This window comes from Sus scrofa, unplaced genomic scaffold, assembly GCF_000003025.6.
Source record: "Sus scrofa isolate TJ Tabasco breed Duroc unplaced genomic scaffold, Sscrofa11.1 Contig1537, whole genome shotgun sequence".
NCBI classification, from domain to species: Eukaryota; Metazoa; Chordata; class Mammalia; order Artiodactyla; family Suidae; genus Sus; species Sus scrofa.
Window position 1 is genome coordinate 1,012,156 of NW_018084901.1, and position 26,576 is coordinate 1,038,731.

The following is a 26,576-nucleotide window of genomic DNA, read 5'->3' on the forward strand; positions in this document are numbered from 1 at the left end:
GAGCTTCCAGAGGGAACCCTCCGTAATGACACCTTGACCCTGGGTCTTTAGTCTCCAGAAATTAGAGTCAGTTCCTGTGCTCGAAAGCCCCCCAGTTTGGTATATTGTTACAGCAGCCCTGAGGAAGTGAATCCAGTCCTTGACAACTGTTGAAAATATTGTGGGTGATCACCTCTGCTCAAGGGGGTTCCACCCCAGTAGCCAGGAGGTGAGACATCTGATATGCTCGCGTGGAGATCTGAGTCCCCCGGCATGTATGAGGATGAGTTGCCAATATAACAAGCTGGCAGGTGAGCACAGAAGAATAATTATTTCTCCCCCACCGTGTGGCGTGCAGACCTCACGGGGCTGGAGCAAAGGGTGCATGGTTATCCCCCTCTGAGATCATGGATCTGTCTCAGGGCAGGAATATTTCACAGTGGAGGAATATTGAGGTTTCACACCATAGCCTGTCCACAAAGCAGGTGTTGCCCTTTTGGGTGAGGGAGAGTGGCCTCCTGAGCGGGTCCTGATGGTTGACTCGTATATTGAAATATGGAAATTCAGGGAGTTCCCGTTGTGGCTTAGCGAGAACGAACCTGACTAGTATCCATGAGCACGCGTGTTTGATCCCTGACCCTGCTCAGTGGGTCACAGGATCTGGCATTGCTGTGAGATGTGATGTAGGTTGCAGATGGACTTGAGGACCTGGCATTGCTGTGACTGTGGTGTCACTGCAGCGGTGGCTCTGATTCAGCTCCTGGGTTGGGAGATTCCATATGCTGCAGGTGCTTTTTTTTGCTAAAAAAAAGCAAAAAGCCAAAAGCAGTATTGCAATTCAGATGCAGGTGGGTCCCACGGTGAATGCAGGTGCAGTTAGGCATCTTTAGCAATCTCCCGCCTTCCCACCTGGTGGGGTCTGCTGGCGATGAACCATTGTCCTGTCCCTTGACCTCTGTGACTGGCCATCGTCCTTACTTGTTTTCTGGGCATTAAGAGGAGCATCAGCCCCCAAGGGTCCTACCAACACATGGTGTGACTTTTTAAAAATAGACTTAGACAGACTTACCTGGCACAGATGGTCCCAACCCCATGGCCCAATCAAAAGATGTTGAGAAGACATGCATTGTTAACTATAAATCATCCGTGACTCCCCTTATCCATGGTGGAAGAACCCTTTGCAGGGAGACAAATAGGGTAGCTCCCCAGCAGAAAAGCAGCGGCTCTGCCTTTCGAAAGGCAAAAACAACAAAAGTCCGCCACACTGTGTCTTAATCAGTTCAAGATGCCACAAGCAAATGCTGGAGGGTGGGGCCTTATACAGCAGGAATGTCTTCAGCAGCAGTTCTGGAAGCTGGAATCTGAGATCTTTCGGGGGCAGGCTCAGGTCCTGGTGAGGCTTCCTTCCTGGCTCACAGAGGGCTGCCTTCTCGCCGTGTCCTCACAGGGTGGAGAGAAAGAGATCTGGGGTCTCTTCCTCTTCTTGAAAAGGACCTAATCCCATCACGGGGCCCACCCGCAAGACCTCATCTGACCCAATCCCCTCCCCAAGCCGCTCCCTCCAAACACTGCCCCACGAGGGGTCAGGGCTTCAACCTGCAGATTTGGGGCGAGGACAGAACCCACTCCACGCAACTCAGTCTCCTGGTCCTTGTAAATGGCATCATTCCGTTGCTGAAACCAAAACGGAAGCTTGACTTCCTCCTCCTGCACATTCACTGCCTTTTCCTGCTGTGCCCGGTCCCTCCAGGGCACGTAGTCCCATCTGTCCCGTTACCCCATGATGGCGGCCCCCCACCCAGATGCCGCCACCATCACTGGCCTGGAGCACGTCCCCGTCTAAGCCCTGCCCTCTCTTTCCTTTCTCCAGCTCACTCTCCAAGGAGCCTCCCCAACTGCGCGGCCTCAGCTCCAGGCCACGGCCTCTGGACAACTCCCCCTCCCCCACCGTCTCCCCCAAGAGACGCAGGCTCTGATCTCCCCCACGCCCACCTCCCCACTCAGCTCAGGCACACCAAGCTTCTCTGTCCCTTGACCCCACAGGTCTCATTGGCTTCTTTCCTTGAGGGGCTCGTTCTTTCTCGGAAGCCTCGAGATGCGTGTCACCTCCCCAGAGAGACGATCCCCGGGGGTTCCGTGTACAGGGACCTCTCTCGCGCTCGGTTTGCCTCCTCTAGACGCATCTCACGTGATTCGACCCTTCATTCCTTTTTTATTCACCGTTTATCCCTCCTCTTAGAATAGCGGTTCTGTGGGGGCAGCAGGTGTCTCCACTGGGAGACTCTCCACGCCGCTGGGACCTGCCTCACAAGTGAGCAGATGTGCTCGATGGGGAGAGAGGATGGCTGTTCTCACTTGCCTCCCGTCCCTAGAGCAGAATCTCCTCCCCGCACGATGGCTTCTGCCCTCTTCTCCCCCCATGAGAACTGCCCATCCCCCAAGGCTGATCCCTAGGGCAGATTCTTCTTTAAATTTTGGGGAGTAGAGTTGACGTACAGAGTTGTGTGAGTTTCAGGTGTACAGCAAAGCGACTCGGTGACACATAGACATCTATCCCTTCTTTTTCAGATTCTTCTCCTGCGTAGGTGGTGACACAGTCTCAGCAGATTTCCCTTCGCCGGACGGTAGGTCCTTGTAACCCCTGTGTTTCGTATGTAGTAACATGTATATGTCAGTCCCTCCCACTGCAGCCACTGTGCAGAGCAGCAGGTTCTTGTCAGGACAGTGACTTCTTCTGTCACGTCAAAACGCCAATCAAGGGAGTTCCTGTCGGGCTCAGTGGTTAATGAAGCCAACTGGCATCCATGAGGATGCGGGTTCGATCCCTGGCCTCACTCAGTGGGTTAAGGATCTGCTGTTGCCATGAGCTGTGGTGTAGGTCACAGACATGGCTCGGATCCTGTGTTGCTGTGGCTGTGGTGTAGACCAGCAGCTGCAGCTCCAATTTGACCCCTATCCTGGGAACCTCCATATGCTGTGGGTGCAGCCCTAAAAAAGACAGAAGGAAAAAAAAAAAAACCTCTCCAATTAAAGAGTTCCCATTGTGGCTCAAGAGTAATGAGCCAGAGCAGTATCCATGAGGATGCGGGTTCAGTCCTTGGCCTCACTCAGTGGTTTAAAGGGTTGCTGTGAGCTGCAGTGTAGGTCACAGATGCAGCTCGGATCCTGCATTGCTGTGGCTGTGGCCAGTGGCTACAGCTCGGATTTGACCCCTAGCCTGGGGGGTGGGGGCTGTACTGAGGGTGTGGCCCTAAAAAGACAAAACCAAACAAAACCCCGACAGAGGGGTTCTAAGAGGGAGAAAGCAGTGGCCTGCCTGCCAGACAGATCAGTGGCACTCATATACCACCAACACAGAAGGAGATTAGCTGGGCAAGTTGCTTATGATGAAACCACACAACACAAATGAGAGTAATTGAAAACGACGGAAAAGATTTTCGTTAGAAAAATACGATTTGAAAGACGTACAAGATTCAGAGGACGTTGGGGTGTTTGATGCGAAGAAATAAACAAACGAGAGAAAGGGTCTGTAGGAAATAGAAAAACATAACTGCTGATGGTCAAGTCCTGATGCAGTTCCTTGGCGCTGGGAGAAATCAAATTTGGGGAAAGTAGAACACTGACAAGGAAAAAATGTTCCCAGCACGCAGAGGAAAGTTTAAAATGCTTATGGGGCAAAACAAATCAGTTTAGAGACGTTGAGAAGAGTCACCAAAGCCAACTTGTGACAAATAGGATTTCCTGCAAAGGAGGGTGGGATCATGGGTCAGAAGCGCTAATTACAGGAAGGGCGGAAGAGAGGTGTCAGCCAAGGGAGCAGAAAGATGTCTGCATGCTGAGCTCTCAGTGAAGCTTTGGAAGAGAACCAGCTCCAGACATGTTCCAGCAGCATTCATACAAGACACTCAAAACTCAGTGCATGCTCATGGAGAGAGAAAAATCACAGAAGAGCCAGCTCTGGTGTGGCTTCATCTCATCTCAGCCACAAGAAAGGATGCCATGGTATCAAACCGCCAAGCACTGGTGAGGGAAAAAAGAAATCACTATGAAAAATTCCACAATTGGGAGTTCCCGTTGTGGCGCAGCGGAAACGAGTCTGACTAGCATCCACGGGGATGCAGGTTCGATCCCTGGCCTCGCTCAGTGGGTTGAGGCTCTGGTGTTGCTCTCAGCTGTGGTGTAGGTTGCAGATGCTGATCAGATATGGTGTTGCTGTGGCTGTGGTGTAGGCTGGTGGCTACAGCTGTGATTTGACCCCTAGCCTGGGAACCTCCATATGCTGCAGGGGTGGCTCCCCCCCAAAAAAATTCCACAATGAAGCCATTGTAAAATTCTCTTCCCCCCAACACAGTGCTAAAATAATTATCGATATTGCTAATACAGTTGACTGCATTCCACTCAGGACCCTGGGGGGGAGAGAAACTCCATTCTAAGGAAGCAAAGGAATCCTGCAGCCAAGTGGATTTACCCCCTAAATGGGACATTTTTTGCGTCACGCAGATTATTTGCATCAGAGCAGTCAGGAAGTGTAAAGAGGGTTTGAGGCTTAATCCACACTTCAGAAAGACATCAAAAACCAGAGAGCAAAACAGATGATGGCTTTGCAAAGTTTTGCGAAAATTAGGGCACTGCCAGGTCATCCTTGTCTGCAAACCTATCAATCTGTGGAGCAGGGACAAAAGGTCTTTAGTAGGATTTTCTAACGATGACTAAATAATTTGCATATTCTTCGGTGAGGGAGAAAACCAAAATGAGCTGATGGTAATGTGTTTGATATTTTCCTCTGAAGATTAGTGCTCCTTAAAAAGGGGGATAAATCTTCCCATGTGAAAATTTGGAAGTGAAAACCTTTTACAGGATTAAAGTACTTGCTAAAATCCCCTCGACTGGCATGAGCTTTGAAGAAAAAAATTACAATTGTTTGGGAAAGAGATCTACCCAAGACAGGATATTTTTAGAGCCAGGCATCCATGAGTCTGCTAAAACGTCTTTTTCCTAATTGCAGAAATGCCAGAGAGTCCCTTGACTTTACGGAGCACCCTATTTAATACGTAGAAAACGGAAGTGGCTGGTCCGGGTCCCCAGGATCGAATTCCCATGCCGTTTGTAGAATCGATGAATCCGTTCCTGGTGAGTGTACTTGTGTGTGTGTGCCTTCCATGAGATGCTTAGTAGAACGTCATTCTTAACACTGACCTTGCCCTACAGGTGTTGGGGGGATTAGGTAGGTATCTTCTGCCATATTGATTGTGTTGACTGCTGTCTGCAGTGGGTCTTCAGAGATGGAGATTCAACTTAGGATTTCCATTAAGGCATGTGCTTGGGTCCGCCTGGGACAAGGAGGGAGCGGACGAGACAGCACGGCCACCTGTGGTCCCTTTGGCTCTGAGCCATAGCCGAGTTGAGAGCCGTTCATCCGGTCCATGGCATGGCACCTTTGCTGGGCGTGAATTACAAGGGAAAGTCAGACACAAAAGGAGAAGAGGATACAAGCAAATCGTGGACCAGCGTGTGTAGGACTTAAGCCCTGCTCCCAGCACAGCACACATCTTCACTCTCTCCATCTCCACAACAGCCTGTGAAGGAAGGTATGGACTCTTCTGGCCGATTCTCCTAAATGAGAAGTTTGAGGCAGGATGTTTGAGAATGCACCTCAAGATCCCCCAATTAGCAAATGTGGAAGGTCTGGATGCAGGGCGTGGGGGAAGGAAATGACTTGTATTTAAGTGCTGGGGGGCTGATGATTAATTTCAAAATATGGTCACAACCTTTGGAAAACTCGTAAGGTCTAGAATTTTTGAGGTGGAAGGGCAGAAGTGCCTTCTAGGACAGAAATGCCCAGATCCTTGCTGGGGAGTCATCGGCTTCTCCTGTGTAGCAGCTGTCTTCTCACCTCCCTGATGGTGACTCTTGGGTCTTCCACTGAGTAGCCATTCCTGTGATGGCAGCAGAAGTTAGAGAAGGAGTAGTTGTAGTGTCACAGACGGTCTCCTCAACCAGCCTCCCCTAAATGCGTCTTCAGTGACCTCTGGTTTTTGGACTTCCACGTTCATTTCTGCATGGTCCACTTTTAGCAAGAACCCTGTCCAGATGAACCAGGTCCCCCAGCCCTCCATATACGCTCACCTCTGAATGTAGTCACCTCTGTATCTAATCACTTCCGTGCCTGTTCACCTCCACATCTGGTCACCTCTGAATCTGATCACTTGCATGTCTGATGACCTCCATGTGTGGTCACCTCCATGTGTGGTCACCTCCATGTCTGATCACCTCCACATCTGGTCACCTCCACATCTGTTCTTCTCCACGCCTGGTTACCTCCATATCTGATCACTTCCATGTCTTATCATCTCCTTATCTGGTCAGCTCCATGTCTGATCACCTCCACATCTATTCCCCTCTAAATCTGATCACCTCCACGTCTGATCATCTCGTTATCCAGTCCCCTCCATATGTGATCACCTCCATGTCTGGTCACCTCCTGTGTGATCACCTCCCCATCTGATCTGTCTGGTCACCTCCATATCTGATCACTTCCACATCCACTCACCTCCATATCCGATTGGGTCCTCATTCTCCACCATCCCCAGGTGATGTCCCCCTGCTCTGCCTTCAGCAGGACTTGGTTTAGCTGGAATCCTCTCACCCCTGATGTTCCTCTTAGTCGTCTTCTGTCCACAGATCCCACCTACTCCTTGGCAACAAACCCCCTCTTGGTCACCTCTGTGGAGTTGAGTCTGGCTCTGTATACGGGTTGCTTTTCCCATATTGCAATCGTCCCAAATGAAATCTGCCTTTACCACTTTAACTTTTTCCATACTCTATTTTTTCTTTAATAACAGCAGTAGTAATAGTAGCAGTTGTTGTTGTAGCAGTAATTGGAATAGGCATAGTCAGGGGAGTAGCCGTAGTAGCAACAGTGGAAGTCGTTGTTGTGTAGCCGTTGCTCTGGTAGTCGTTGTGGTACCAACGGTATTTATTACAGCACTAGTTGTAGATGTTGCAGTCAGAATACTTGTAAAACCAGTTGTGGTGGTAGTAGTTGAAGTAGTACCAGGGGTTTTGGTAGGAGTAGTAGCCATCATCATGGTAGCCGTTTAGCAGCGGTAATAGCAGCAGGTGAGGTGACAGTCATTGTAGTAGAACTGGTTGTAGTCATGGCAGTTGTACCATGGTGGCAGCTGTGATGGGGGTGCCCATGCTGGTGGTCATGACTATAACTGTAGTAAATGTTACTAGTGGTTGTGTGATGGTGACTGTGGGACTAATCATTGGACTCATTGTAGCACTAGCAATACTCGTAGGATACTAGTGATACTTTGTAGCAGATGTTGTGTAAGTGAGAGCTGTAGTGATAACTGCAAGAGCTGTGGTGGTAGGAGTACTAATTGGTGTAATAACTGTAGTTGTGGCACTAGAGTAGTGTTTGTCTTAGTAGCAGATTAAGTGCTGTAAGCGTAGAGTTAAGTAGTTCTTGTGGTGGGTCTAGTAGTTCTAATTATAATAATTGCAGTCGTACCACTAGTAGTAATTGTTGTAGTGTTTGTAGTAAGAGGAGTTGTGAGATAACTGTAGTACCGCATGGAAAGGTTGTGGTGGGGGTGGCAGTAGAACTCATTGTAGTCGTAGCACTGGTATAATTGTAGAAGTTTGCGGTAGTCGTGGTTGCAGTTTTTGCAGCAGTGGCAGTTGTACTAGTTATGGCAGTCAAAGAAGTTGTGATAATGGGAGTTCCCATCGTGGCTCAGTGGAAACAAATCTGACTAGTAACCATGAGGACGCGGGTTCGATCCCTGGCCTCAGTCAGTGCGCTGAGGATCCAGCATTGCCGTGAGCTGTGGTGTAGGTCACAGATGCACCCTGGATCCCGTGTTGCTGTGGCTGTGGTGTAGGCCTGTAGATGCAGCTCCATTCAGCTCTTAGCCTGGAAACTTCCATATGATATGCTGCAGCCCTAAAAAAAAAAGAAGAAGTTGTGATAGAAATAGTTGTAGCATAACGGTATCACAGCATAGCAATAATTGTAGCAGTCAGGATAGTAACAGTAGTTGGTGTAGTTGTAGTATCACAGTCATACTAGTTATAGTAATAGTAGCTGTAGCAGTAATTGTAGTAGGAGTCACAGTGATTGCTGTGCTTGTAAGGGTAATAGTAAGTGGCCATAGTACTAATTTCTGGAGTCGCTGGAGCAGAGTCACAACTGGAGCAGCAGCAGTGGTCGTGGTAGTGGTAGCACATGCTACACTGTTGCAGTCATGTGACCATTGTGGCCGTAAGAATCATAATTATGGTAATTACACTAATACTCCTCAGCGTAGTCCTCGTGCTTGTGCAGTAGCTGCAGACCAGCACCTCTCCCAGCAGCCCGGCGTGGAGACCTGCCGAGGGCCATGATGCTGTTGGAACACCTCCACCCTCCCCCTGACTTGGGTGCAGCCTGTCACTTCCTCTGAGCAGCTGTCTCTGTCTGCCCACATACCCACCTCCTTACCTGCCTATACACCTGTCATCTCTTTATGTGTATCTCTCAGTCTCTCTACTTGTCTATTATATCTGTCCATAGTATCTATCATCTACCTACTTGGCTCTCATCTACTCATTGTATCTGTCTACATACCTCCTTATCTAACCGTACATCTATCTGTCATCTCTTTATATGTATCTCTCATGTGTCAGTAATTTATGTGTCATCCATCATTGAAGCATCTGTCTACTTAGCTATCATCTGTCATATCTCTATCCATCCATCCATCACATTTGTTCTGTTATTTATCCATCATTGATCCATCCATTATATGCATTCTCTCTTTTATCCATCTATCCATCCATCCTGTCCGTCTGTCATTTACCCATCCATCCATCCATCCATCCATCCATCATATATGTTCTATCACTTATCGTCTATCCATCTACCCATCATATCCGTTATACATTTATCCATCCATCTGTCCATTGTATCTATTTATCATTTATCCATCCATCCATATCTGTTGTATCATTTATCCATCTACCCATCCATCATATCTGTTCTGTCATTTATCCATCCATCCACCCACCCACCCGTCATGTCTATTCTGTCATCATCTATCCATCCATCCGTCATATCTGTTCTATCACTGATCCATCCGTCATATCTGTTCTATCACTGATCCATCCATCCATCGATCCATCGATCCATCCATCCATCCATCCATCCATCCATCCATCCATCTGTCCATCCTCCCCTTGAGTTAATATGTGACCTGTCATGTCCTCTTCGAGGCTGAGTGACCTGTCCACGCTCTCACAGCTCGTACCCGGCAGAGTCTCAGCCCTGCATCTTCTCCTCTCTGCCAGGCTTGGGAGAGAGAATGAATAACAAGGCACTTTAAAAAACCTGAGACAAACCCCCCAAATAGCCCCTAAGGGGGCTTTCTTCCTGTCCTCAAAGAATTCTCCAAGTGAGGGCATGCATGCCGGGGGGCGATGGGGCGGGAGCTGGCTTCTAGATTACAGGTGACAGGAGGGTCTCTGTCCTTGGGGTTTCTGCAGGAGCGAAGTCTGGAGGGTTTTTCACTGGGACAGACCTATTTGAATCCAAGGATTAGGATGAACCACTGAGAAAGTGGTGAAACTAAATGCTGTTCCCTTCCCTGTCTCCAGAGGCAGGAGACCTCACAAGAAAGCTGTGCCCTGTCTGGAATGGACTCTGCCCCAGATGGGGTCTTGGTGCACCTTTGCATGTCTGGCCAGATCTGGTGGCCACTGTGGCCACAGTCAGGGAGCCCCAGGGAGCTTTGCAGCATGAGGCTGCGCTACAGCAACAGGGCTGTTCCCCGAGTCTCTGGGATCAGATCTTGTCTTTTAAACTGATGGGACACAGCTTTGCATCGCAAAGTGGTACCCAGCTGTGCAAGCAGCCTGGTCATGGGTGACCTTCCCCCTGCCATGGCACCTGCTGAGAGGTGTCTGATCTTGGCATAGCCCTGCCTTGCGTGCTCTGCGAGCCGCCTCCTAAGTGAGACGTCTTCCTGATGCAGGATGATTAGGACTTAAATCTGGTCTCGGGTTCCCAGCTGGATGACAGGTGGTCTGACCTGGGAGAGACTTTGGGGGGCTCCACTTACATGTGGAAAAGCCACAGCCCACGCTGGCTCCGTGCTGTATGTGGTGACGATATCTGAGCCCTTTCAATGCCGAGAACATCTCAGTGACGCCTCCGCTTGGATTTGGCCCGTACACGATGCCCAGAACCCTTAGTTCTATGTGCATTTATAACAAACACAGACATCTGCAACCATACACGTTCCCACACATACATACACCCAGCACATACACACACATGGGCTTACACAGACACACACAGATACCCACACACTTTGTCGCTGATACCTTATTAAAAGCATAAATAGGAGTTCCCATTGTGGCTCGGTGGAAAGGAATCCGACTAGTATCCATGAGGATGCGGGTTCAAGCCCTGGCCTCACTCAGTGGGTTAAGGATCCGGCGTTGCCGTGAGCTGTGGTGTAGGTCACAGATGCAGCTCAGAGCTGGTGTGGCTGTGGTGTAGGTTGGCAGCTGCAGTTCCAATTCCACCCCAGCCTGGGGACTGCCATGTGCTGCAGGTGTGGCCCTAAAAAGGGAAGAAAAACAAAACAAAACAAAACAAAAACAGTATACTTTCCATCTACTCACTGTACAACCTGTCCCAGTGTATTTCAAAATATTTATCATGCATGTTTTCCCAGACAAGATCGGAAAGCCTGCTCTTCTTTTTGTTCCCACAGAGCAGAAGCGGGGGTGTTCAGCAGGCAGCAGTGAACTGTCGCACGTCCCCTAAAGGGCCAGAGTCTTGCCTTTGGAAGCACTTCCAGGGCGATGCCGTCCTCTCTATACCCTGGTTCCTTCCTGCAGCCCCCAGGGATGCAAGCAACACGCCTTTCGGCCTCACCCCCAGAGGGACCTCTCACCCCGTCTCCAGGAAGCCTGTGCCTTGTCACGTTGAGACGTGAAATTAGCCACCATGGATTTTCTCTGCAGTTTCCTCTCTAATCGCGGAGAAAAGTGAATCCTGGAGAAAGTGAGACGGAGGAGCACATGCATGCCTCATGTTGAGAGCTTTCAATTCCCATCCCGCACAGGCTGCTGGGCCTGGATGGATTCATTTGCTTCTCTTTTTTGGTGTGTTTGCCTTAAAATTTCAGGAAAGTGACCTGTCAGTAGACGGACTTTTCAGCTTAAACTACGGTCCAGGTGGCCTCAGGTACAGTCCCCTGTGCTCAGGGATGAGGGAAGGCTCTCCAGAGACGGCCGACCCCCGAAGGAGCCGCCAACAGGTGCAGGGCGGCAGGGGGGTCCAGGGGGAAAGAACCTGGATTTCAGGCTGCGTCCCAGCAGGTTCAGGGCAGGGCCTGGGGGCGGGGAGGTGGGGAGACCCTGGGGCATGGAGGAGGACAGCTGGCAGGACGGAAGCTGGCCCTGGAGAAGAAGGCAGGGCACCCTCACCCATGGCTGAGCGCCTGTGGGAAATAGTCCTTTCGTCTTAACCCTTCGGGTGACAGTTGTCGAGTTTCTGGCGGCACCTGGGAGGTTCTCTGGCCTGGAGTCCCGACAGCTGGGTCACCTGTCACCTTCTTCGTCTCACATCAGCTCTAAGTGGACTCAGGTCTTGTGTTAGGAGGGTCTCCAGGGAGGCAGGATCAATACGAGCTCTACCTGTCTGTCTGTCTGTCTGTCATCCATTCATTTATCTGTAATCTGTGTGTCTGTCTACCAGTTATGTGTCTGTCTCTACCCACCTACTTATCTAACCATCCCTCCATCCGTCATCTGTTTATCTGTGTGTAACTCTCATCTATGCGCCCATCATATCGAACCACGTTATCTGTCCATCCCTGCGTCCCTACATTCGATACGTCCATCTCGCATATCCATCCATCCACCCATCATCTAAGCCTCTTCCTACCTCCCTCTCATCTATTTATATGCATATGTCATCTGTCTGTCTATCCACCCACCCACCCATCTCTTTCCATCCACCCATCCATCCATCTTCTCTATCATTTATCCATCATCTTCTCTATCATTTATCCACCTATCATCTAAGCACCTCTCTGCCTACTTGTCCTCTGTCTGTACCCACCTATTTATCTCACATCTATCTCTCATCTATTGGTATGTATCTCTCATCTGTGTATCTATCATCTCTGTCCCTCCATCTGTCTGTACCTACCTCTCTGTGTCTCATTTATTTACGTATGTATATCTGTGGATCATCTAGGCATCTATCTATCTACCAAGAAAGAGAGATTATTTTTAAGGAACTGGCTCATGCAGCAGTGAGAGCTGGCAGGTCCAAATCTTCAGGGTAGACCAGCAGGCCCAGGAAAGAGCTGATGTTGCAGCCAAAGCTCAGAGACCATCTGCTGGTGGAATTCCTTCTTCCTTAGGAGGGGTCAGTCTTTATGCTCTTAAAGCCGTCAACTGATGATATGAGGCCCACCCACGCTGGGGAGGGCAGTCTGCCTTACTCAGAGTTCACCAGGGTAAATGCTAATCTCATACTAAAAACATCCTCAGGGAAGCCTCCAAAAATCACGTTTGACTATAAATCTGGCCACTGTGTCTCCGGCGGACCCATAATCTCAGCCATCACAGATATACTCCCCATTCAGGGAGAGAGAGAAGAAGCCCTGACACACTGACTAAAGACCTGGCTGGGGGCAGGAGCCAGGGACGGGCTCCAGAACCTCTTGAGCAGAAACACCACGGAGTTCCCGCTGGGGCTCAGCAAGTTAAGAATTCGACTAGTTGCCGTGAGGACACAAGTTTGATCCCTGGCCTCACTCAGTAGATTAAGGATCCAGTATTGCCTGAGCCATGGTGTAGACCAGCAGCTGTAGCTCCAATTCCATCCCTAGGCTGGGAACTTCCATGGGCCACAGGTGCAGCTGTAAAAAGACAGAAAAAGATAAAGAAAGAAACAAAACATCATCACTGAGATTCCACACCTGACCAGGGAGGCCTCATTGACAACAAATTCTTGGCCAAGCCAAGTGCCTGATTTGGTGAAATTCTCACGTCTTCTGCCTCATTGGCCTGGAGTTTTATTAAAGATACAAACATCACCACCTGTTCTTTATCCTAAGGTCCGACCTTCCTCAAAGTCTGAAAAATACGATGGCACCCTCATGCATTGTGTGGCAAAAACATCTCTTTCCTCCACAGCTCATTTTTGCATAAACAAGGCAAAAGAGATCAGAGACCACCTCAGGAGTCTCAAATTTTACTGTGAACATGATCCCCAGGGGATCTTGCGTAGAATCCAGATTCTGATCCAGCAAATCCAGGGCAGGTTCTTTTATTTAAATATTTTTAGTGCAAAGTAGAGTTGACTTATGGTGTTGTGTCAATTTCTGCTGTACAGCAACGTGACCCATTCGTCTGTGTGTGTGTGTGTGTGTGTGTGTATACACACATACATACATTTTTCTCATATTATCTTCCTTTATGTTCTTTTTCTTAAATGTTTAAATTATAGTTTATTTACAGTGTTGTGTCAATTTCTGCTGTACAGCAAAGTGACCCAGTCTCTCATATATATATATATACACACACACACACACTTTTTTCTTAATTAATTTTACTACATTTGTAGGTGTGCAACAATCATCACAACCAAATTTTTACTGCATGTCCATCCCAAACCCTCCGTGCATCCTCCCACCCCCCAACCTGTCTCCTTTGGAAACCATAAGTTTTTCAAAGTCTGTGAGTCAGCATCTGTTCTGCAAAGAAGTTCATTGTGTCCTTTTTTTAGATTCCACATGTAAGTGATAGCATTTGATGTTGGTGTCTCACTGTCTGACTGACTTCACTTAGCATGATAATTTCTAGGTTCATCCATGTGGCTGCAATTGCCATTATTTCTTTCCTTTTAATGGCTGAGTCATATTCGATTGTGTGTATGAACCACATCTTCTTTATCTACTCCTCTGTCGATGGACATTGAGGTTGTTTCCATGTCTTGACAATTGTATAGAGTGCTGCAGTGAACATTGGCGTACATGTGTCTTTTCGAGAGTTTTGCCTGGAGAGATGCCCAGGAGTGGGATTGCTGGATCAAATGGTAGTTCTATGTTTAGTTTTCTGAGGCATCTCCATACTGTTTCCACAGTGGTTGCACCAATTTACAATCCCACCAACAGTGTACTAGGGTTCTTTTTCTCCACATCCTCTCCAGCCCTTACTGTTTGTAGACTTTTGGATGATGGCCATTCTGGCTGGTGTAAGGTGGTACCTCGTCGTGGTTTTGATTTGCATCTCTCTAATAATGAGTGATGTTGAGCATCTTTTCATGTGTTTTTTGGCCATGCACATGTCTTCTTTGGAGAACTGTCTGTTATAGATCTTCTGCCCATTTTTTGATGGGGTCGTTTGGTTTTTTGGTATTGAGCATAGCAGGTGTTCATAAATTTTGGAGATGAATCCCTTGTCAGTCGATTCATTTGCAAAGATTTTCTCCCATTCTGTGAGTTGTCTTTTCACTTTGTTTAGGGTTCCCTTTGCTGTGCAGAAACTTTTAAGTTTAATTAAGTCCCATTTGTTTATTATTGTTTTTATTGTCATTATTCTAGAAGGTGGATCTGAGAAGATGTTGCTGTGGTTTATGTCATAGTGTGTTTAGTGTTTTCCTCTAAGAGTTTTAGAGTATGTGGTCTTATATCTAGGCCTTTAATCCATTTTGAGTTTATGCGTGTATGGTGCTTGGAAGTGTTCTAATTGCATTCTGTGACAGTGGCTGTCCAGTTTTCCCAGCACCACTTATGGAAGGGACTGTCTTTTCTCCCTTGTATACTCTTGCCTCCTTTGTCAGAGATGAGTTGACTGTAGGCACGTGGGTTTTATTCTGGGCTTTCTGTCTTGTTCCCCTGAGCTCCATTTCTGTCTTTGGACCAGTACCATGCGGTTTTGATGACTGTTGCTTTGTAGCGTAGTCTGAAGTCAGGGAGCCTGATTCCTCCAGCTCCACTTTTCTTTTTCAGGATTGCTTTGCCTATTCTGGGTCTTTTGTGCTTCCAAATAAACTTTTAAGATATTTTTTTCTAGTTCTGTGAAAAATGTCCTTGGTACTTTGACAGAGATTGCATTGACTCTGTCAATTGCCTTGGGTAGTAGAGTCGTTTTGATAACACTGACTCTTCAAATCCAAGAGTATGGTATGTCTTTCCATCTCTTTGTGTCATCTTTGGTTTCTTTCATCAGCGTCTTATACTTTTCAGAGTACAGGTCTTTTGTCTCTCTAGGTAGGTTTATTCCTAAGTCTTTGATTATTTTGGATGCTTCCAATGGTAAACAGGGTTGCTTCCCTAATTTGTCTTTCTGATTTTCATTGTTAGTATATGCAAATGCAGTCAATTTCTGTGAATTGATTTTGTATCCTGTGACTTTGCCAAAATCATTGATGAGCTCTGACAGTTTTCTGGTAGCCTCTTTAGGGTTTCTAGGTACAGTATCATGTCATCTGCAAATAGGGATATTTTTACTTCCTTTCCTTTCCAATTTGGATTCCTTGTTTCCTTTTTATGTAAAGCTGTATGAGATGTTTGTATATTTTGGAGATTATTCCCTTGTTGGTTTCTTTGTTTTCAAAGATTTTCTCCCATTCTATGGGCTGTCTTTTCATTTTCTTAAAAATGATTTCCTTTGCTGTGTAAAAGTTTTGAAGTTTAATTAGGTCCCATTTGTTTATTTTTGTTTTCATTTTTATCACTCTAGGAGGTGGATCCAAAAAGATATTGGTATATGATTTATGTCAAAGTGTGTTCTGCCTGTGTTTTCCTCTAAGAATTTTGTAATATCCAGCCTTTTGTTTAGGTCTTTAATCCTTTTTCAGTTTATTTTTGTGTATGGTCTTAGAGAATGTTCTTTTTTTTTCCCCCACTGTACAGCAAGGGGATCAAGTTATCCTTACACATATACATTACAATTACATTTTTTTCCCTACCCTTTGTTCTGTTGCAACATGAGTATCTAGACAAAGTTCTCAATACTGTTCAGCAGGATCTCCTTGTAAATCTATTCTAAGTTGTGTCTGATAAGCCCAAGCTCCCGATCCCTCCCACTCCCTCCCCCTCCCATCAGGCAGCCACAAGTCTCTTCTCCAAGTCCATGATTTTCTTTTCTGAGGAGATGTTCATTGGTGCTGGATATTAGATTCCAGTTATAAGTGATATCATATGGTATTTGTCTTTGTCTTTCTGGCTCATTTCACTCAGTATGAGATTCTCTAGTTCCATCCATGTTGCTGCAAATGGCATTATGTCATCCTTTTTTATGGCTGAATAGTATTCCATTGTGTATATATACCACCTCTTCCGAATCCAGTCATCTGTCGATGGACATTTGGATTGTTTCCATGTCTTGGCTATTGTGAATAGTGCTGCAATGAACATGCGGGTGCAAGTGTCTCTTTTAAGTAGAGCTTTGTCCGGATAGATGCCCAAGAGTGGGATTGCAGAGTCATATGGAAGTTCTATGTATAGATTTCTAAGGTATCTCCAAACTGTTCTCCATAGTGGCTCTGACTGGTGTGAGGTGATATCTCATGGTAGTTTTGATTTGCATTTCTCTTATAATCAGCGATGTTGAGCATTTTTTCATGTGTTTGTTGGCCATCTGTATATCTTCTTTGGAGAACAGTCTATTCAGGTCTTTTGCCCATTTTTCCATTGATTGATTGGTTTTTTTTGCTGTTGGGTTGTATAAGTTGCTTATATATTCTAGAGATTAAGCCCTTGTCGGTTGCATCATTTGAAACTATTTTCTCCCAATCTGTAAGTTGTCTTTTTTAGAGACTGTTCTAATTTCATTCTTTTGCATGGAGCTGTCCAGTTTTTCCAGCACCACTTATTGGAGAGTCTGTTCTTTCTCCATTGTATATTGTTGCCTCCCTGTCATAGATGAATTGACAGTAGATGCCTGGGTTTATTTCTAACCTTTCTATCCTGTTCCATTGATCTGTATTTCTGGTTTGGGTACCAGTACCATACTGTTTTGATGCGTGAAGCTTTGTAGTATAGTCTGAAGTCAGGCGTCTTGATTCCTCCAGCTCCATTTTTCTTTTTTCTTCTGTTTTAAATGGCCACACCTGCAGCATATGTAAGTTCCCAGGCTAGGCATCGAATTGCAGCTGCACCTGCCCACCAACACCATAGCAACACTGGATGCGAGCCACCTCTGTGACCTACACTGCATCTTGCAGCAATGCTAGATTCTTAACCCACTGAACTAGGCCAGGGATCAAACCCGTATCATCACAGACAACGTCGGGTCTGTGACCCTCTGAGCCACGACAGGACCTCCCCTCCAGTAACATTTTTTGTTCTAGTTCTGTGAAATATGCCGTTGGTAATTTGATAAGGACTGTATTGAATCTGTAGTTTGCCTTAGGTAGTCTAGTCTTTCGACAGTATTGATTCTTCCAACCCAAGAGCGTGGTGTAGCTTTCATTTGTGTCATCTTTGATTTCTTTCTCCACCATCTTAGAGTTTTCAGAGTACAGTCTTTTTCCTCTTTAGGTAGGCTTCTTCCCAGGCATTTGATTCTCTTGGAGGTGATGGTGAGTGGGATGGTTTCCTTCCTTTCTTTTTCTGATCTCTAGTTGTTAGTGGACAGGAATGCAGGAGGTTTCTATTTTAATTTCATATCCTTCAACTTTACCAAATTCATTGATGAGCTTTAGCAGTTTTCTGGTAGCATCTTTAGGATTTTTTATGCATAGTATCATGTCATCTGCAAAGAGTGACACTTTTACGTCTTTTCCAATTTGGATCCTTTTATTTCTTCTTCTTCTTTCACTGATGCAGCTAGGACTTCCAAAACTGTGTTGAATAATAAGTGGTAAGAATGGACATCCTTGTCTTGCTCCGATCTTAGTGGAAATGCTTTCAGCTTTTCACCATTGAGAGTGATGACAGCTATGGGTTTGTCATATATGGCCTTTGTTATGTTGAGGTAGGTTCTCTCTATGCCCACTCTCTGGAGAGTTTTTATCATAAATGTTGAGTTTTGTCAGAAGCTTTTTCTGCGTCTGTCACGGTGACTGTATGGTTCTGATTCTTCAGTGTGTTGATGTGATTCTTCACTGATTGATTTGTGGATATTGATGAATCTTTGCATCCCTGGGATAAATCCCACTTGATCATGGGGTAGGACCGTTTTAATATATTGTCAGATTCGGTTTGCTGATATTTTCTTGAGGGTTTTGTATCTGTGTTCATCACTGATATGGGCCTCTAATTTTCCTTTTTTTTTTTTGTAGTATCTTTGTCTGCTTTCAGTATCAGGGTGATGGTGGCCTCGTAGAATGTGCATGGGAATGCTCCTTCCTCTGCATTTTTTGAAGAGTTTCAGAAGGACAGATGTTAACTCTCCTCTGAAGTTTTGATAGCATTTGTGTGTGAAGCCATCTGGTCCTGGACTTTTGTTTTTTCCAAGTTTTAAAGTCACAGTTTAAATTTCAGTACTTGTAATTGGTCTCTTTTACTTTGTATTTCTTCTTGGAAGATTGTACCTTTCTAAGAATTGGTCCATTTTCTTCTGGTTGTCCATTTTATTGGCCTATTGTTACACGTAGCAGTCTCTTATGATCATTTGTATTTTTGTAATGTCCACTGTAATTTATTTATTTTATTCTTTTATTGTTATTTCCCCCAACAGCATTTTTTTTTTCCACTGTGCAGCATGGGGACCCAGTTACACATACATGTGTACGTACTTTTTTCTCCCATTGTCCTGCTCCAAAGTAAGTAACTAGACAGTTCTCAGTGCTACACAGCAGGATCTCATTCTAAATCCATTCCAAAAGCAATAGTTTGCATCCGTTAACCCCAAGCTCCCAATCCCTCCCACTCCCTTCCTCTTTCCCCAGGCAGCCACAAGTCTATTCTCCAAGTCTATGATTTTCTTTTCTGTGGAAAGGTTCTTGTGAGCTCTATATTAGATTCCAGATATAAGTGATATCATATGGTATTTGTCTTTTTCTTTCTGACTTACTTCACTCCATAGTGGTTGTACCCGCTTCCATTCCCAGCAACAGTGCAGGAGGGTTCGCTTTTCTCCACACCCCTCCAGTGCTTGTTCTTTGTGGACTTATTAATGATGGTCATTCTGATTGGTGCAAGTTGGCACCTCATAGTAGCTTTGATTTGCATTTATCTTATAATCAGGGATGTGGATCATTTTTTTCATGTGTTTGCTGGCCATCTGTATATCTTCTTTGGAGAAATGTCTATTCAGGTCTTTTGCCCATTTTTCCACTGGGTTGTTGGTTTTTTTGCTGTTGAGTTGAATAAGTTGTTTGTATATTTTAGAGATTAAGCCCTCGTCCGTTGTATCATTTGAAACTATTTTCTCCCATTCTGTAAGTGGTCTTTTTAATTTCTTTTTGGTTTCCTTTGCTGTGCAAAAGCTTGTCCGTTTGATGAGGTCCCATTGGTTTATTGTTTCGCTTATTTCTGTTGCCTTGGGAGACTGACCTGAGAAAATATTTGAAAGGCTGATGTCCGAGAATGTTTTGCCTATGTTCTCTTCCAGGAGTTTGATGGTGTCTTGTCTTACATTTAAGTCTTTAAGCCATTTTGAGTTTATTTTTGCTCATGATATGAGGGTGTGTTATTTCTTTTTTGTTTCTAATTATATTGATGTGAGCCGTCTCCCTTGTTTTCTTGATGAGTTGGCTAAGGGTTTATCAAAGGTGTTCATCTTTCCAAAGAACCAGCTTTTGGTTTCATTGATCGTTTCTATTTTTTTGGTCTCTTATCTCATTTATTTCTGCTCTGATCTTTATGTTTTCTTTCCTTCTGCTAACTTGTTTGTTCTTCTTTCTCTAGCTGCTCTAGACTGATCTCTCTCTCTCTCTCTCTCTCTCTCTATATATATATATATATATATATATATATATATATATGCAGAAGTGTTTTAAGTGCTGGTCTCTTACTTGCAAACGCATTTTCAAAATTCTGCGTTCTTCTCTCCTCGCTATTGCTGGTTTTGATATCACATTTGTCTGAGGATGATTTTCCTCTTTTATGTTTGGCTTTCCTGGTGAGCTTTTTGCACGTTTAATTTTGTTGTTTCTAGCTGTGGCCTTTTCTTTTCAACCTGCAGAAGCTCCTTTAGCGTTTGTTGGAAAGCTGGTTTGGTGCCACTGAATCCTCTTAGCTTTTGCTGGGCTGTGAGGCTTTTGGTTTCTCTGTCAATTCTGAGTGAGAGGCTTGCTGGGTAGGGTGTTCTGGGTTGAAGGCTTCTCCCTTTCATCACTTGATCTACGTGCCCCTCTCTTCCAGCTGGCAGAGTTTCTGCTAAAATATCATCTGCCAGCCTTAGGGGGGTTCCCTCGTATGTTATGTGCTGCTGTCCTCTTGTTGCTTTTAATGTCTTTCTTTGTATTTAATTTTGGTCAGTTTGAGTAGTATGTGTCTCTGCGTGTTTCTTCTTGGTTTATCCTGTATGGGACTTTCTGCACTTTCTCCACCTGAGGGAGTGTTTCCTTTCCCATCTTAGGGAACATTTTTGGCTGTAGGTCTCTTCAGGTATTTTCTCAGGCCCTTTCTGTCTCTCTTCTGGAACTGTTGGTACTTTCACTGTTGTCCCAGGGGGTCTCTTAGATTGTCCTCACTTGGTTTCATTCTTTCCTTTCTTATTCTTTTCTGTGGCAGTGACTTCTACTGCTCTGTCTTCCACCTCCCCAGTTTGTTCTTCTGCCTCTGTTTTCCTGCTCTTGAGTCCTTCAGCATTCTCTTCATTTCAGATGCTGTTTTGTCGACCTTCCTTTGCTTGCTCTTTGAGCCTTCCAGCTCGTTGTTAAACATTTCTTGTAACTTCTCGACCTGGGCATTCATTTTCTCCTGAGATAGGGCTCATCCTTACTGTGGTTACTCTGAATTCTTTTTTGGGTTGGTTGCCTCACCTCTTCATTTAGCTGTTTTTGTGACTTTTTATCTCATTCCTTCATTGGAAACCTCTTTCTCTGTCATCTCCTTGTGTCTCTCTTTCTATGTTTTTTCATCTCTTTTCTGCAGGCTGTAGGGTTGTGGTTCGTCTTGCTTCTGGTGTCTGCCCTCTGCTGGGTCATGTTGCTTGAGGGCTTGTGAGGGTTTCCTGGTGGGAGGGAGTGGTGTCTGCCCACTGGTGGGTGCAGCTGGTGGTCAGGGCCTTGTCAAGGGGTGTGTGTAGAGGTGGTCGTGGGCTTCGTGTGACTTCAGGCAGCCTGTGTGGGTCTGGTATTTTTTTGGTCTGAAGGCTGTTTTTTTCTTGTTGCTGTTTTTTTGTTTTGTTTTGTTTTGTTTTGGCTTTTTAGGGCTGCACCCTCAGCATAAGGAACTTCCCAGGCTATGGGTTGAATCAGAGCTATAGCTGCTGGCCCATGCCACAGCCACTACAATGCGGGATCCAAGCCACGTCTGCAACCTGCACCACCGCTGACAACAATGCTGGATCCTTAACCCACTGGGTGAGGCCAGGGGGTTGAACCCACATCCTCATGGATACTAGTCGGATTCATTTCCGTTGCACCACAAGGGGAACTCCCAAGGCTGTTTTTAGTTTTGAGGTCTGCTGGCTCTTTCCTCTGTGTGTGCTGGTTGTTATCCTCGGGGTAGGAGATGGGACATGATGTGGTGACCAGAGCCCACACTGGCTGTTGAGCGGGGCCTCCTCTTTGCTCTGTGGTTGTCACTGCCCAGGGCAGGGTTTTCTCCCTAGTTGTTAGGGTAGGAGCCCCCAGATCTGTTTCTGAGCTGTGTTCCTGCTTTTTTTTTTTTTTTTGGTCTTTTTAGGGCTGCTCCTGAAGCATATGGCAGTTCCCAGGCTAGGGGTCGAACTGGATCTACAGCTGCCAGCCTACACCACAGCCACAGCAATGCAGGATCCGAGCTACCTCTGTGACCTACAGCACAGGTCATGGCAACATTGGATCCTCAGCCCACTGAGCAAGGCCAGGGATCTAACCCACATCCTCCTGGATGCTAGTTGAGTTCATTACTGCATGAGTTCCCACAACAGGAACTTCCGAGCTATGTTTCTGGCCTGTGGTGCAAGGAAGCAGCATTCTAGTAAGAGAGGAGCTGTGCACCTGTCAGTGTGCTCTGCCAGTCACCTTTCACCTGTTGTGCAGGCTCACAGGGCACATGGTTGTTGGCACCGATCTCGGCCCCACCTTCCCCATGAACATGTTGGCAACTGGCCCTGGTGTCTCTCAGGCGTTGTTTTCACCAGTGCAGATGCACCGAGGTCAGGACCCAAGGCTGCACCAGTCACACATCTCAACCGACTGTGGGTATTACGGAGTCAGCTCAGATCCTGGCCAAGTCTAGTCCCCCTGCCTCCATGTATGTGCCCACAAAGCCCACAGCTGCTCAAGCCAGACCCCTCTCAGCTGCGGGAGCACCCATTGTCCGTTCAGATGTTCCACCAGCACTGAATGTGTTAGGCTCGTGGTGGAGGTGTCAGTTGGCAGTTTGTGCAGCTGGGGCGAGGTTTCGGCTCTTCCTTCTTAGTCACGGGGGCCCCCAGGGCTCAGCTATGGTTTCATCCCCACCTCTATATGTGAGCAACCCAGCAAACACTGCTCCTGGGGCAGCAGGTGTGTGGGGGGGGTGAGTGCTTTGGAGGTGCAGGTGTACTGGGGGTGGGGTGGGGTGCTTTGGAGCTGCAAGTGCAGAGGGGGTGGGGCCATGAGAGCTTTGGATCAGCAGGTGCACAGGGGGTGGTTGGGGTGGGGTGAGGACTTTGCAGCAGCAAGTGCACAGGGGTTGGGGTGGGGTGAGTGCTTTGGAACAGCAGGTGCATGGGGGTGGGGTGAGGTGAGTGCTTTGGAACAGCAGGTGCATGGGGGTGGGTGGGGGTGGGGTGAGTGCTTTGGAGGTGCAGGTGCACAGAAGGTGGGGTTGTGATCAGAGCACATGAGGTCTAGGATGGGGGCACAGGGCCCTTTCCAGTGTGCGGGGTCTGGGTGGCCCTCAGGGATGCACTGGCCTGTTCTGGGTGGGAGGGGCTGGGGCTGTGACAGGGGCGCAGTCCAGCTCAGCCAGGAACCTCTCCCAGACCTCACTGAGTCAGGGACCTGTGCGGGGCAGAGGCTGCCATGCTGGCCCCACCCCTCACACCCCCTGAACAAGGCTGCTTCGCCTCCATGGTGGCTGAATATTTCTTAGCCTCCTGCTCTGCCCTCCTGCTCCCCAGGCTGTCTGCACAGTCAGCAGCCATCTAATCCCCAGGCCCGTTCCCCAAGCTCCTTGCTCCAGCACTCGGCCCCCACCTGTATCGGCAGTTGTGTGTCTCAGGCTGGGGCGCACAGGGGCTTCCACGTCCCTCTGTGCCTGTCTCGCCCTGTCCTTCCTGCCACACACCAGTTTTTGTGCCTTCCTCCGAGCCTCTGCAGCTCCCTTCCTGTCCCGTGTCTCCACAGTGAGGGGTCTTCCCCAGGCGCAGCCCCCTCTCCTCTCCCTCAGCTCCCACGTGGGGAGCAGGTTCCAACCCCCTTCTGCCTCTTCCTGCTCTTTCGTCCTGCACAGTTACGTGGAGACTCCTCCTGTCCTTGCCGTGGTGAGTCCTGCAGCCGGGGTTCAGTCCATGACCTGTGAGGACTGTCCATTTGCAGACGGATCCTGATGGGTTTGTGGGAGGAGGTGGCCTCCTCTTCCGCCGTCTCCCTCTCTCCCTACATTGTGCTTTTTTTTCCGGTCCTCAGCCGATGGCGCAGGACCGTGACTGCCCTCAAAGGAGGAGAAGTAATGCCATCAGAATTTGGTGGACTGTGTGGAAATCAATCTTGGTTTAAGTGTACCAGGCTGTGGCTGATGCCCAGAGCGCTGAGCCCATGGATCTGGCACAGATGACTCAACCCTAAAGTTTATCCTGGTTGCTCTTCCTCTAGATTTCATAAGACACATGAAAATTAATGCTGAGTTCCATGGCTCAGCGGTAACAAACCCAACTAGTATCCATGAGGATGCGAGTTCGATCCCAGGTCCTGCTCAGTGAATTAAGGATCCAGCGTTGCCATGAGCGCTGGTGTGGGTCACAGACACAGCTCTAATCTGGCGTTCCTGTGGCTGTGGTGTAGACTGGAGCATGCAGCTCTGATTCAACCCCTAGCCTGGGAACTTCCAAATGCTCTGGTTGCGGCCCTAAAAAGATAAAAAGAAAATTAATGTAGGAGTTCCCTGTCATGGCTCAGTGGTTAGCAAATCCAACTAGGAACCATGAGTTTGCGGGTTCGATCCCTGGCCTTGCTCCGTGTTAAGGATCCGGTGTTGCAGTGATTTGTGGTGTAGGTCACAGATGCAGCTCAGATCTGGAATTGCTGTGACTTGGCTGTGGTGTAGGCTGGCGGTTACAGCTCCGATTAGACCCCTAGCTTGGGACTCTCCATATGCTGCCGGAGCGGCCCTAGAAAAGGCAAAAGGAGAAAAAAAAATTAATGTGTATTAGCTATTACTATAACTAAATTATACTAGCTACTATTTTATGGGAACTGTGTATATATATTTATATACTTATGAATATATTTAATGTAATATATATATATATGACTTCTAAAACTAAGATTAAATATATGTGACTGCAGTATATCTGTATGACTCCAGCCCTTTCTCCAAAGCTGAGGTAGAATAAATCCGCCACCCAGTTTGGAGTATCCTATTACGGCAGACCCAGGAAACAAATACCCAACCTAACTATCTTAGCAGAAGGCAATATCCTGTACATATGAGGGTATGTGCCTGCCTGATAGAATGTAAAAGAATTGATTTTAAAGTATACATATTGTAATAACTTTAAATGTAAGGAGAAACCGGTTATATGTATTACAGGTATACATAGTACTAAATTAGACACAAAATAATCCTTAGAATTCTTTAGAGGGTCTGTAAGTAGCTTTCTACTAACAGTCAAATAATTATTTAAAAGTTTTTATTAAATTTACCTAGATACGCAGAGATAAATACACTTTTATTATAGGAATTATAACAAAGGATTAGTATGCTCACTTGTGTCTGTAAAGATGTGTTATAATCCAGCTTTATTACAGATGATAGAATGTACGTGGCGATTAAAACGCTTGTGGTGAGAAATATGAAAAAAAGTCCAGATACAGATGTATCAGTGTTCACGGGAAGTCGTTTCAGCGGGAGGCTTGGGAGGCTGGGTGTGTTGGGGCAGGTGAGCGTTGGCAGCGTTTCTGGTGGGGTCGGCCCGCCGGGATCTCACGGCTGGTGGGAAATCCTGCCCGGATTTCTGATGGCTCCAGAGCTGTTGCTGCTGCCGTGTGCCTTAACCACTGAGGGGCTGCGGAAAGGAGGGAGGGACCCCTGCCTGGATCCAGCTGACTCACACCCAGAAGTCGGCGGCGTGATGCTCGGCGCCCAAAGCCAGCAGAGAAGCCGCTGTCCCCCGCAGCGGGCGCGCTCCCTGCTGGCTCTGTGGGTTGCGTGGCCAGTCGCCAGAGCCCCTCTTAGAAAGCAGCGTGAGAGGACCCCTCCCCCAGCCCCCTTCCAGCCCTGAGTCGCTGGGCAAGGCGGGAATGACCAGGGTCGCGACAGGGATGAAACCCCGTGTGGGTGAAGTGTCCCCCGCGCACCAGCGGGCGCGTCCAACCCTCGCAGCACTGCGGCGGCAGGCACTTGGACTCGGTAAGTCATCAGGTCAAGGTCCCACCACGGGTCTGGGCATCTTCGCTTCACCTGGAAGACGCCAGATGTCTTCTGTGATCACCTGGGGAGCAGGGTTCCGGGAACCAAGGGTCCACACCCACCTGCCACCAAGTCCAAGCCGCCGCTCGGCGGAATCCCCTTCCTTAGTCCTGAGGACCCGCGGACCTTCTTCCTGCTGTTCCCGAAGGGCGGTTCTTGTGGAGAAGGAATTCAGAAATGGGACGGAAATTGAGAAAGAAGAGTGAGGATTGACCGAAGTGAGAGAGACGCCTCTTAGAGAGAGGCGGGCAGAGGGCCAGCAGCGCCCTGCCTTGCTGGTTACAGCGGGCTTCCTGCCTGGGTGGAATATTCACCAGGAAGGGAGCGACCCTTAATTTTCATCCCGGCTCCACCTTCCCGAAGGGGGGAGGGATTTCTGCCCTTATTTAGCTGGGACGGGAAGTGTCGTGGCCTCGGTGCATGATGGGCATTTCTTACCTGCATAGCTACTTGTGTGACCTTTTTATTGTAACGGGGGCGTGATGAGCAGCGGGTCACCTTCAGACACTGGATGTCCCTTCTCTCCTCTGCCTCCAGGGCACCTGTCAGCGTGTGTGGATTCTGGTCAGTCTGGAGGTTCCGGCATTTCTTTCTCTGCCCGCAGACCCTGCTGTTGGCGTGATGTGTGGTTTCCCGCCATCTGGTCTGGGGACCCCCTTTCTCTGATCATCCCTAACTGTCTGCCTGCTGGAACACAGTCTTTCTCAGTTCCACTGCTTCATGTATTCGTTGGACAACGACTTATCGATCAGAGGATCCTCGGAGACAGTCACCACGCTGCTTCCAGCCAACGAGCCAGGTCAGCTGCCAGCTCACTGTCCATCTGGGGGGAGCAGGACATGCTGAGGGATGATGCCTAGGTGA

General features: G+C 47.5%; 1 long non-coding RNA gene across 1 annotated transcript; it reads left to right on the forward strand.

The window, feature by feature from the left end:
• The first annotated feature begins 2,493 nt into the window (after nucleotides 1-2,493).
• On the forward strand, nucleotides 2,494-26,576 carry LOC110258200. The gene is made up of 3 exons (XR_002341038.1): nucleotides 2,494-2,603; nucleotides 4,985-5,109; nucleotides 26,317-26,576. It is a non-coding gene; the product is annotated as an uncharacterized LOC110258200 (long non-coding RNA).